This window comes from Caloenas nicobarica, chromosome 2 (assembly GCF_036013445.1).
Source record: "Caloenas nicobarica isolate bCalNic1 chromosome 2, bCalNic1.hap1, whole genome shotgun sequence".
NCBI classification, from domain to species: Eukaryota; Metazoa; Chordata; class Aves; order Columbiformes; family Columbidae; genus Caloenas; species Caloenas nicobarica.
In genome coordinates, this window is record NC_088246.1 from 57,583,022 (window position 1) to 57,595,901 (window position 12,880).

Genomic DNA, 12,880 nt, shown 5'->3' on the forward strand with positions numbered 1-12,880 from the left:
TCCCCCTTTTTCACTAAGGACAGGCGATTTTGAGAGGAAAGGAAAAGAAGAACAGAGAGAAGAAAGCTGGAAAATTTGAAAACATTTTACTAACGCTACTAAATAAAAATAGAGAAAAATAAAGCAGAACAAATATTATAGAACCAGTCTTGCAATTCCCAGCAGCCATTCCGGCAGGGTCCTTCAGCCAACCAGAACTAGATCCAGTTTGTCACGAGGCCTCAGCTTGCAGGGACAGCAGAAAAAAAAATGCAGAGACAAAGCAAACCAGCAGGAGACCCAGCCGAAGAGAGAGAGAGTCCTTCGGGTCCACCTTTTAAATCCAGGAAGTCGTGAATGGGATGGAATACTCCAATTGGTCAATTCGTGGTCACCTGACTCAGACCACCTCCTCTCGTTGCCCCCCCTCAGTGACCCAGGACAGCTTCATAGAATCATAGAATGTCCTGAGTTGGAAGGGATTCAAAAGGATTGAGTCCAACGCCCGTCCCTGCGTAGGAGAACCCCAAAATTCCCACCATGTGTCTGAGCGCGTTGTCCAATTGCTTCTTGAGCACTGTCAGGCTTGGGGCCGGGACACCTCCCTGGGGAGCCTGTTCCACTGCTCGTCTCCTCTTCTCCAGGCTGAACAAACCAAGTGACTTTAGTCGCTCCTCATACGGCTTCCCCTCCAAATCCTTCACCAACTTCGGAGCCCTCTTCTGGACACTCTCCAGTAGCTTTAGATCCTTTTTATCCTGTGGTGCCCAGAACTGCACACAGGGCTCCAGGCGAGGCCGCACCAGTGCAGAGCAGAGCGGGACAACCACCTCCCTCGCCTGGCTGGCAATGCTGTGCTTGCTGCACCCAGGACTGCAAAACTTGCTCATCCACAGAAGAATGCCACTTAACATTGGCACCTGCTTAGTGTTGTAAAGTACATCCACATAGGAGCACCTCCCTGCAGACCCTCAGCCTGATGCGGGCAGAGATTCGCTGCACCCCTCCTCAGAAGCAGTATATTCCTGCAGACTCTTGCACTGACCTTTGTAGCCCTTTAGAAAGGGAATCGTGACTGTGGTTTGAACTAAAGCATTGTGGCTTAAGCCAAAGGAGTGCTGTGGATAAAGGTGAGCAGAATACCCGAGTAAACAGGACTGACACTGTTCCGTTTGAGTGCTGGGTTCCTCCTCCTCAGCGCTTCATGTCCCAGGCAGTCAAAGGAACTTTCACCAATAGAAATGCTGGCACATGAAGATCTTTCCTATTTTATACTCTGCCCAACTCATGTTGGCCTTCGTAACAAAAGCATTTAAGACAGAGAACTCCTAATCATGCATACACCAAGCAGCTGGGAATCAAGAGTGCTACTTGCAAGGTGTGTATGGACGAGCAGACCTATGTGGAAAACTAGCTCCCACTTCTTATCAGTATCTTCCACACCTTTCTAACAGTTCAGTACTTCACTATTTTTATCCGCTTTTCCATTATTAACAGTTAATTTAAGGAGTTTTATTACCCAACTGTTAAATTTCTTCCTGAGTTGCAGTAAGGCAAAAAGAAATCTAAAGCCAGGAAGGTATTTCAGTGCTATGAGTGCACACACGAAAGAGACAATTTCTTGTAGAAACTATACTTGTTAAAGCAAACAAACAAACAAACCTATAGTTTTGAAAATAGTAAGTTTCACAGTTAATGTAAGAAGCAATGAAGCAATTAATATTTGAATATTGCATATATAATTGTGAGCAAAACAATACAGGTTCTTACATACGGTGCTTCCTATGGACTGAAGAGTGCTTCCAGACTTCTCTTGCTTTGAAGTTAATATCCTATGCCATTAAACTTACCAATGAAAAGAAGGGGCCTAAATTTATAAAACACAACAGAAATATTGCAGTTTTGAGTGCTAGTGTACAGACTTGAAAATAGCCTGCAGTAACATCACTGGGTATTAGATTATACATTTTATTGATCGCAGAATCACAGAATGTCTTGAGTTGGAAGGGACACACAAGGATCATCGGGTCCAACTCCTGTCCCTGCACAGGACAACCCTGCAGTTCACACCGTGTGTCTGAGGGCCTTGTCCAGTCTCTTCTCGAACACTGTCAGGCTTGGGGCTGTGACACCTCCCCGGGGAGCCTGTTCCAGTGCTCCAGCACCCTCTGGGGGAAGAACCTTTTCCTAATGACCAACCCAAACTTCCCCTGGCACATCTTTCTGCCATTCCCTGGAGTCCTGTCATTGGTCACTAAAGAGAACAGTTTGGTGCCTGCCCCTCCTCCTCCCCTTGTGAGGAAGCTGTAGACTGCAATGAGCTCTCCCCTCAGGCTCCTCCAAGCTGAACAAACCAAGTGACTTTAGCCGCTCCTCATACGGCTTCCCCTCCAAACCCTTTACCAACTTCGGAGCCCTCCTCTGGACACTCTCCCGTAGCTTTAGACCCTTTTTATCCTGTGTCTCCCAGAACTGCACACAGGGCTCCAGGCGAGGCCGCACCAGTGCAGAGCAGAGCGGGACAACCACCTCCCTCGCCCGGCTGGCAATGCTGTGCTTGCTGCACCCAGGACATGGTTGCCCCTCTTGGCTGCCAGGGCAAACTGCAATGTTCAACTTGCTGTCAACCAGAAGCCCCAGATCCCTCTCCACAGAGCTGCTTTCCAGCATCTCGTCCCCTAGTCTATAGGTACAGCCAGGGCTGCCGTGTCCCAGCTACAAAATCTGGTACTAGCTCTTGTTGAACTTCATGCAGTTGGTGACTGCCCAGATCCCTCTGCAGGAGAATCATCCCTTTCAATTTTAGTCTCCAAAAATGGAAAGGTACTGTTCCCACACTGGTGGACCTCACACTCAGATAACTAGGTAGCAAAAGGGAACCCTCTAGTGCAGACAGGGGAGAGCTAATATCGTTAGTCTCTGGGTTGCCGGACTGCTTTCTGCCCAAACCTGAGACAACAGTAAATGCAGGAGGCTTGTCCAGGGAAACTAAATGGAAAAGGAGGCATCAGAGACACGCAGCAGCTCTGGCCAGTGCATGGCCAACAAATGGCAGACACAGACACCTGGACCTCCTAAACCAGAAATCAACCTTAAAATGACACCAAACAACCTCAAGACACCAAATAACCAACCTCAACCAAACTATACCAAAAAACCCAAAACAAGCAACACAAGACAACCACCTTAAATCCAGCTTCAACAGCCCCAAACTAACCAAGCGGAAATGGCCTACAAACACACAAAGTACAAACAAACTTCCTCAAATAACCAACCACAACAAAATACCCTCAAACAACTCATAAGAACCTAGCTAAAGCAACCAACTTAAACCACCACTCAAAACAGCAACAAGTTCTAACAAGGTAGAAACAAAGGTGCTACAAACAACCTACAAACAAAGAATCTACAAACAACCTAATTCGAACCTAATTCAGTATGAATAAAACAACCACAAAAAGCCAGCTGTAAACAAACAGCCTCAACCGGCCAAGCAACCAGACTCAAACAACCAACCTCAAACAACAGGCCTCAACCAACCTAAACCAGCCTAGAACAACCAACCTCAACCATCCTCAACCAAAACAGCCTCCGCAAAGCAACCTAAACCAAACAACCTGAAACAACCAACCTCAAACAAACAAGCCTGAAACAAGAAACCCTAAATCAACAACCTCGAACAATGAACCTCCAACAGCAAACCTCCAGCTACCTACAAACAAGCCGAATGGCAAAGGAGGAGAGTCAGGGCCACCCAGCAGCTGTTCTCAGTGCACGGCCACCAAACGGCAGGGACAGCCCCTGGGCCTCCTGAGCACAGGGACTGCCTCGGGGACAGCACCACAAAGGCTTCCTCCATAGAATGCTGGGCGGAGTGGAGGCGGGTGGGGCTGCACACGTGTGGCTCTGTCACCCCCATGTCACAATGCCAGCACCTGGCAACGCAACCGTCACAACGCCCCGGGCAGGAGCAAAAGGAGCAGCTTCCCGTGTCCAGTGCCAGAGCTGGCCTGGGGGCAGCCCCAACACATCCCAGGGGAAGCACTTGAGGAACCGGTGGAATTCCTTGGTGGGGGCTGAGGGAGGAGAAGACTGGAGGCTGGACGAGGCTGCTGGAGGTTCTCTGCTGCAAGGCTCATCTTTTGACGGAAAGCCTTCTCAGCTGGACAGCAGTGGTAAGAGCAAGGGAATGACTTGTGGAGGAGCACTGCAGAGCTGGCTGTCTTCATCCCTGGCAGAGCCAGGGCCAGCAGCGGTAAGAAATAGGATGCAGAGATGCTGCCAGGGGTCCCAGTGCTTTGGAGCAGCCCCTGCTGTCCTGACAGATATGGGAAGGATTCTTGCCCCCAAGGCCAATCCAACGAGATATATTTGCACACTCTTGGAAGCCCCTGAGATGTCTCCAAGTCAAGGGAGAATAGGGCTTGGCCACCTCCTGGGAGGCGGGAGCAGCCTGTGGGACAAGGAGCCAGGTCTGGCTCCCATGCTCAGGGAACAGCCTATCGCCAGCACTGGCTGAGGTCGGGAAGGAATTTTCCCCCAGGGCACATTGGCACTGGTCCCCACGAGGTTTTACCTTCCTCTGCAGCATCCAGCAAGACCACTTGTCAGGGCTCCTCTGGGCCCTTGTGGCTCGGTCGCTGCCTGCTGCTCAAGCACCAGGAAGATGGCCTCTCGTGCCCTCCAGCTGGGGGACAAAAGCTTCTTTTCCCCATGTGGGCCAGCAAGCATCTCCTGCGGTTTCGTGCCTTCCTATGCAGTGAGGAGCACGGCCCCTTGCCACAAATTCTTTTGCACATTTGGCATGCCTGCCTGCTGCTCCTGCTCCACCAAGGTGGGCCTTGAGCCCTGCACAACTCACCTCAAACAAAACAACCTACCTCAAACAAACTTCAGAAACCAACCTACTTAAGCCAGGATACCTATAACAAGGAACATGAAGAACCCTTAACGGAACAACCTAAACCACGCTAAACCAAAAACCCTGAACCAGCCTGTCTTAGAACAACGCAACCAAAAAACCACTACCTAAACCAATCGACCTAAAGACAACTCCAACAACCTAATCCAACCAGCCTCAACTAAGTTAAACAGAAACACTGAAACCAACCCAAACAACATAAAGCCAACCTACTTCAACAAATGTACTTAAAAACACATTCATACACCAACGTACTGAAATCACAAACCTAAAAGAACCAGTCTAAAACACCCAACCTAAAATAATCTAAAGAACCTAAATCCAATGATCTAAAGCATGCTAAAGCAAACAAGCTCAACCAAATAACCCAAACCAACTTAAAACAACAAAAAAAGAAAACATCCTAAACAAAACCAGCTTAGAACATCCCACCAAAAACAACCAAACTAAAATACCAACGTAAAAGAACCAACTAAAATAACCTCAACCAAAACACACCTCACCCAACCAACCTAAACCAGCCAACCCTAACCAATCACCCTTGAAGAACAAGCCTCTAACAACCACCTTCAAACAACCTTCCCCCCAAAAAACTAAAACCAACTAAACAACCTGAATTAAGATACCTCAACCAAAAACCTAAACCAGACTAACACAACCTACCCCAAAGAACCAAACAGCCTAACAAGAATGAGAGAAAACAAACCACCTAAAACAAACAACACAAATCAGCCTTCACAAAATGACATCAAATAATCTACAACAACCAACCGGCAATAACCAACCTAAACCAAGCTAAAACGGAAACCTAAACCAAGTAACTTAAGACCACCAACCCAAACCAAACTTTACCAACCTTCAACAATCAAACCAAAAAAGTTTAAATTCCTTACGAACACGCTGCCCACAAAGAACCTAGAAACAACCTCATACAGCATCAAACAACCAACCTCACAAATCAACCCTAAAACAACTAGTGTAAACAGAGCTAAACCAACCAACTGAAACCAACATTCAGACAAACAAGCTTCTAACTAAACAAGGTAACACAAAGAAGCTATAAAAAAAAAAAAGAAGAGAGGAACAAAGAAGACAGAAACAAGCTATAAAGAACTACACAAAACCAAACAGAGGGTAAGAAAAGAAACCAGTCAACTGCAAACAACCAACCCCAACCAACCAACAAAACTCAAGTAACCAGCCTCAGCCAACCAGCCTCAAACAGCCAGCCTCAAACCACCTAACCCAAATGACCTAACCAACCTAAACAACCTCAACCAAGATACCTAGACCAAAAACCTAAACCAAACTCTAGCAGCCAACCCTAAAGAATCTTCCTCAAACAACATCAGCCAAACAGCCTCATAAATACAAGAACTACCAAAACACCTAAAACCAACACTAGAACTCAACCTTAAAATGACACCAAACAACTTCAAGCCACCAACTAGACAACCTCAACCAAGCTAAACCAGCAAACCTAAATCAAGCAGCCTAAGACAACCAACCAAAACCCAACTTCAAGTGCCCCACAACAACCAAGCTTCATGGTCCTACAAGCACACAACCTGCAAACGACCTACCTCAAACAACCAGCCTCAGAAAAACACCCTCAAACAACTAACAGAAACACAGGGAAAGCAAACATCTCAAACCAATTGACCTAAAAAACAACTCAAACATCCTAATCCAACCAACCCAAAGCTAGCTAAACAGAAACACATGAACCTAAACATCAGCAATCAAACCTACTTCTAAAACGCCCAAGCTAAAATAATCTAAAGAACCTAAAGTGAATGACCTAAACCACGCTAAAGCAAAAAGCTCAACCGAATGACCTAAACCAACCTACAACGTAAAAAAACAAGAAAATACCCTAAAAAAACCCCGCTTAGAACATCCCATCTAGAACTACCAACCTACAAGAACCAACTAAAATAACCTCAACCAAAAAGCACCTCACCCAACCAACCTAAACCAGGCAACCTTAACCAATCAGCCTTCAAGAACCAGCCTCTAACAACCACCCTCAAACAACCTTCCTCAAAAAAACCTAAACCGACCTAAACAGCCCAAACCAAGAAACCTCAACTAACAACCTAAACCAGACTAACACAACCTACCTCAAAGAATCTTTCTGAAAAACAATCAACCAAACAGCCTAACAAAAATGAGAAAATCCAAACCACCTAAAACAAACACCACAAATCAGCTTTCACAAAATGACATCCAACACCCTAAACCAAGCTAAAACAGAAACCTAAAACAAGTACCTTAAGGCCACTAACCTAAACTAAACTTTACCAGCCTTCAACAACCTAAAACAACAAGGTTTCAATGCCTTATGAACATGCAACCTACAAAGAACCTACAAAGAACCTAGAAGCAACCTCATACAGCATCAAACAACCAACCACAGAAATCAACCCTAAAACAACTCATGTAAAGAAGTCACGGAAACCCAGCCAAAGCAACCATCTTAAACCAACATTCAAAACAACAAGCTTCAAACAAGGTAGAAACAAAGAATCTACCAACAACCTAATTAGAACCTAATGGAGTGTAAAAAAAGCAAACAAAACCAACCACCTGTAAACAACCAGCCACAACCAGCCAACCAGCCTCAACCAGCCAACCAACCTCAACCAACCAGCCAGCCTCAAACCTACACCAAATGACCTAAGCCAACCTAGAACAAACAACCTCAACCAATCCAAACCAAAATAGATGCCACCAACCAACCTAAACTAAACAACCTGAAACAACCAACCCCAACCAAACAAGCCTGAAACAAGAAACCCTAAACAAACACCTCCAACCACAAACCTTCAACCACAAACCTTCAACAACCTACGAACAACATACAAACAATCGCAATGGCGAAGGATTACGTTCAAAGTGCATCTGATGGATAGAAATCCTACTTCAGTTGTTCAGGGAACAGATGCAAAGCCCTCAGAAGATTAGAAGAACCACCAACCCCTACAAGTGCCCAAGGCTATCAGGTCTTTTCAGCTGGACAGCAGTGGTAAGACCAAGAGAATGACTTGTGGAGGAGCACTGCAGAGCTCACTGTCTTCATGCCCTGCAGAGCCAGGGCCAGCAGCGGTAAGAAATAGGATGTAGAGATGCTGCCAGTGCTTTGGAGCAGCCCCTGCTGTCCTCACAGGCACGGGAAGGATTCTTGCCCTCAAGTTCAATCCGGCCAGAGGCGTTTGGGCACTCTCAGAAGCCCCCGAGATGACTCCAGCTCAAGGCAGGATAGGGCTTGGGCAGCTCCTGGGAGGCAGGAACAGCCTGTGGGACAAGGAGCCAGGTCCTGCTCACATGCTCAGGGAACAGCCGATCGCCAGCATTGGGGTCAGGAAGGAATTTTCCCCCGGGGCACATTGGCACTGGTCTCCGGGGGTTTTTTGCCTTCCTCTGTAGCATTGAGCATGACCACTTTTCAGAGCTCCTCTGGTCCCTTTTGGCTCGCTTCCTGCCTGCTGCTCAAGCACCAGGAAGATGGCCTCTCGTGCCCTGCAGCTGGGGGGAGGAAGCTTCTTGGAGTCCCAGGGTGGGGGCCAAGTGTTCTCCTAGGAATTCCTTCTTGTACTTCGTAGCATTGAGCACAGCCCCTGGCTCTCTCCGGCTCTCTTGCCCAGAGCAACTTTGCAGCAGGGGCCAGCTCTGCTCTTTCCTGGGTTCCATTTCCCCAGGAGTTCTGGCTGCTGCAAAACAGCCTGTACTTGCGAGGGCTCCTGGCTTGCTGCACCATCTGGATCTGCCACTTTTCAGCTCTCCCTGCGTGCAACACAAGCACTGGGCAGGAACAAGAGCGCTTTTCGTGCATCCCTAGCCAAGCAGTGTAGGAACCAAGAAAGTCTGCAAAGGGGAAAAGCTCTGCTTGTCATTGCTAGATGCCATACTTTGCAAAATACCTCACAGTATCACACAGATCTTCTTCTTCTTCTTCCTCATATTCTTCTTCTTGTTCTTCTTCTTCTTCCTCATCTACCTCTTCTTCTTCTTCTTCCTCCTCATCTACCTCTTCTTCTTCTTCTTCTTTTGTATGTGGTCTATCCTGATCCTCATTCCTCACGTTCTCCCTCTTCAGGACACAGGGGCAGCTTGGCCTGTGTTTCTCCTGCTGCTCTTGCAGTTCTGTGACTTGCCTTTGCCAGATTGCAAGGGATGTTTCTTCAAGCTAAACTGAAGAATGCATCAGCCTGCTCCTGGCTACACGTGGGCATTGTCTTAATGCTTGTGAGCATCGGCTCTGTAAACAGAGTCAGTAAATGACATCAAATAACCGAAAATAAAATAAAATATAATCAAATCCTGTTTCCACTCGTCTCCTTTGTGTTCTGTGTGCTTGAAAGTGTTTCTGGAGCTGAAAACCCCCTGGCATTTCATGTAAATAATATTCTCATCCTTATTTGACTCATGGTGAGCACATGGAATAGAATACAATACATAGGATAGACTAGAAAAAGAATATAATAGTTATGCTGTGTTATGCCTTGAGTTCTGTACGACAAGTTCTTACGGAGCCCTGAGGGCTCCATCCAGGAGAGCCGCTCTCTGCAGAGCAGGGCCCAGGCCCAGCCACGGACAGGGGCAGACACGAGACGGGCACACACACCTACAACATGGCTCAGGCAGGGACCCAAGGCCCCAGGCTGAGCTGAGGCACGGCCCCAGGGCCCTTGGCACGAGACGCTGGCGGTGGGTGGGGGTCCCATGTGGGGGCCGGTCCCAGCCACTGAGGCCTAGGAGCACCCATATGGATCTTCTCTCTCTACTGTTGTTCTCAGGCTCTTTTGGTTTAGCATGTTTTTCCATGAAAAACAGATAGGGTATTTCTAAAAATGAGTACAAGGAAGAAAAAAAGAAGCCATAGGAAATGAGCAGGTATTGTTCACCTCAGAAAGATTTGCAACTCCTTAGGTGAGGAGCATGTCCTGCTTCAGATGGAGGGCTTGATCTTTGAGCCTCACTAGTGTCAGAGCTGTGAGGTTTTGCCACCCTGTGGAAACCCAACTCAACCGGATGAACAGAGAAGAGTTTCACAAACTGAACTGCATACTTGCTTTTTGCCAGTTTGTTCAGATTGTCCAGCTACCTTGAGACGATTCCCAGCTCTCACTCCATCAGAAGGTACGTGCCTCCTTCCCACAACATGACAGAGGCAACGCCTATGCTGGGATATGGTTATGGGTATTCGGTGCCTTCTGCTCGTGCAGGGCTGGGGAGAAATGTCATCAGAGATTTCCTCCGCATCTACTTCTGGGAAAGTAGCAGGTAGGAAGAAGAATGGGAGAGAACAGAATAGCTCAGCTGGAAGGGCCCTGTAACGATCACCTAGTCCAACTGCCTGACTACTTCAGCACTCAGCAGAAGCTAAAGCATGGTATTAAGCATGTTGCCCAAATGCCTCTTCAACACTGACAGACGTGAGGCATCGACCACCTCTCCTGGAAGCCTGTTGCAGGGTTTGACCACCTCTCAGTAAAGAAATGTTTCCTCATGTCAGGGCTGAACCTCCCCTGATGGACACAGCTGAGAGCCATTCCCATGTGTCCTGGCCCTGGGTACCAGGGAGAAGAGCTCAGCACCTCCCTCTCCACTTCCCCTCCTCAGGAACCTGGAGATAGCAGCGATGTTGCCCCGCAGCCTCCTTCGCTCCAAAGTAGACAGACCCAGAGTCCCCAGCTGCTCCCCAGAGGACATGCCTTCCAGCCCCTTCCCCAGCTTTGTTGCCCTCCTTGGGATGCATCCAAGTCATGGAAGAAACGGCCATTTAAAATATTTACACAGTAGCAACAGCAATTGGAGATGGGGAGCAACAAGCCAGGGCAATGCACTACTGTGTAAAAAGATTACAATTAAAGAGGAAAAACAAAAACTTAGCACCATTTAATTTTACTGCTGCTAAGATCCACCTGTGCTTTTACCTGCAGAGAAATTTGAAAACTAAATGAAGTAAAAACATTAGAAAATACAATGTCTAGAACGACCTTTGCTATTCGGAAGACAGAAGGATTTTTCCTTTACATGATTCGATACCTCTAGTATCTAGATTCTGTGACTACATAAAAGCCCAACATCATAGTATTTCCTGTGAGGATCAGATCATGTCAGAGGCGTATTGAAAATCTATTCCCATAAAACTTCTAGCTTAACTTACACATAAATACATGGAAATTGGCTTCATAGAGTGTCCTGAGTTGGAAGGGACACACAAGGATCATCGGGTCCAACTCCTGTCCCTGCACAGGACAACCCCGCAGTTCACACCGTGTGTCTGAGGGCCTTGTCCAGTCTCTTCTCGAACACTGTCAGGCCTGGGGCTGTGACACCTCCCCGGGGAGCCTGTTCCCGTGCTCCAGCACCCTCTGGGGGAAGAACCTTTTCCTAATGACCAACCCAAACCTCCCCTGGCACATCTTCCTGCCATTCCCTCGGGTCCTGTCATTGGTCACTAAAGAGAACAGTTTGGTGCCTGCCCCTCCTCCTCCCCTTGTGAGGAAGCTGTAGACTGCAATGAGCTCTCCCCTCAGGCTCCTCCAGGCTGAACAAACCAAGTGACTTTAGCCGCTCCTCATACGGCTTCCCCTCCAAACCCTTCACCAACTTCGGAGCCCTCTTCTGGACACTCTCCAGTAGCTTTAGATCCTTTTTATCCTGTGTCTCCCAGAACTGCACACAGGGCTCCAGGCGAGGCCGCACCAGTGCAGAGCAGAGCGGGACAACCACCTCCCTCGCCCGGCTGGCAATGCTGTGCTTGCTGCACCCAGGACACGGTTGCCCCTCTTGGCTGCCAGGGCACACTGCTGGCTCATGTTCAACTTGATGTCGACCAGAACCCTCAGACCCCTCTCCTCAGAGCTGTTCTCCAGCATCTCGTCCTCCAGTCTATAGGTACAGCCAGGGCTGCCGTGTCCCCGGTACAAAATCTGGCACTTGTCTTTGTTAAACTTCATATGGTTTGCTATTTCCTAGGTCCCTAATTTCTCCAGCTAATTTCTTCAGTTAGACAGATGGGGTTTTTTTTGGTGTTTTTGTTTGTTTGTGGGTTTTTTGTTTTGGTTTTGTTGTCATTTTTTTGTGGGTTTTTTTTGTTTGTTTTTCCAGAACTGAATGTGTGTATACAGAAATGTTTTCTCACTTATCTCATACCACTATGTAGTTAACATAAATAGAGAAAAAAATATTGCAACATTTCTTTACTTAAATCTTGCACCTGAAGAAATACTATTTTTGAACAGCTAAAAAGTTCTGGGTTTGTGTTCACATATTTCTTAGTCTCCTAAAGATATCACAACTGCCAGTGTTCGACCAACAGCTGCTTTTTGAAAGATGACTACTGTTCACTGCACTCAGCCCATCCTCCAATTACAGGAAGCCAGAAACGATCAAATCATAGGTGGCACATAAAATTAATTCACAGTTGCTACTGATATGAACCTTCAATGGAATATGCGACTTGGTGAGCTAATAAAGACAGTCAAGGAGAGGACTTCTCACTGGAAAATGAACTCACGTCGTGGGATTTCTGGCTCTGCGGTGCATGCATGGGATGATTTTGGAGATTAACCTTATGATCCACATTCACCTCAGCTACCATTAGACACTCGACTGAGGATTGCAAGATGGTAACCAGCTTGCCCTCATTACTGGCAACAGAGAGGAGGACAATTCCAGAGGGTCACTATGGCTGTGATATTTGACTGTGATCATCATTACTGTGATTAAGATATTACTCCATTAACCATGGAGTAATCTTAGAATAAGAATGTAGATACCTCAAACATCTCACTTAAATGCTTAGTTTGAACTGAGATATATCCAGGACTGTATGCATCAGTTCCTCATCTGTAAAATGTAAAAAATAATATTTCCACAATTCTTCAGAAGAATAAAAGGCACATGGGGCACTGAAAGATACAGAAGGGACGCAGTGTTGGGCTAATTTGAGATCAGTGGACATCAGTC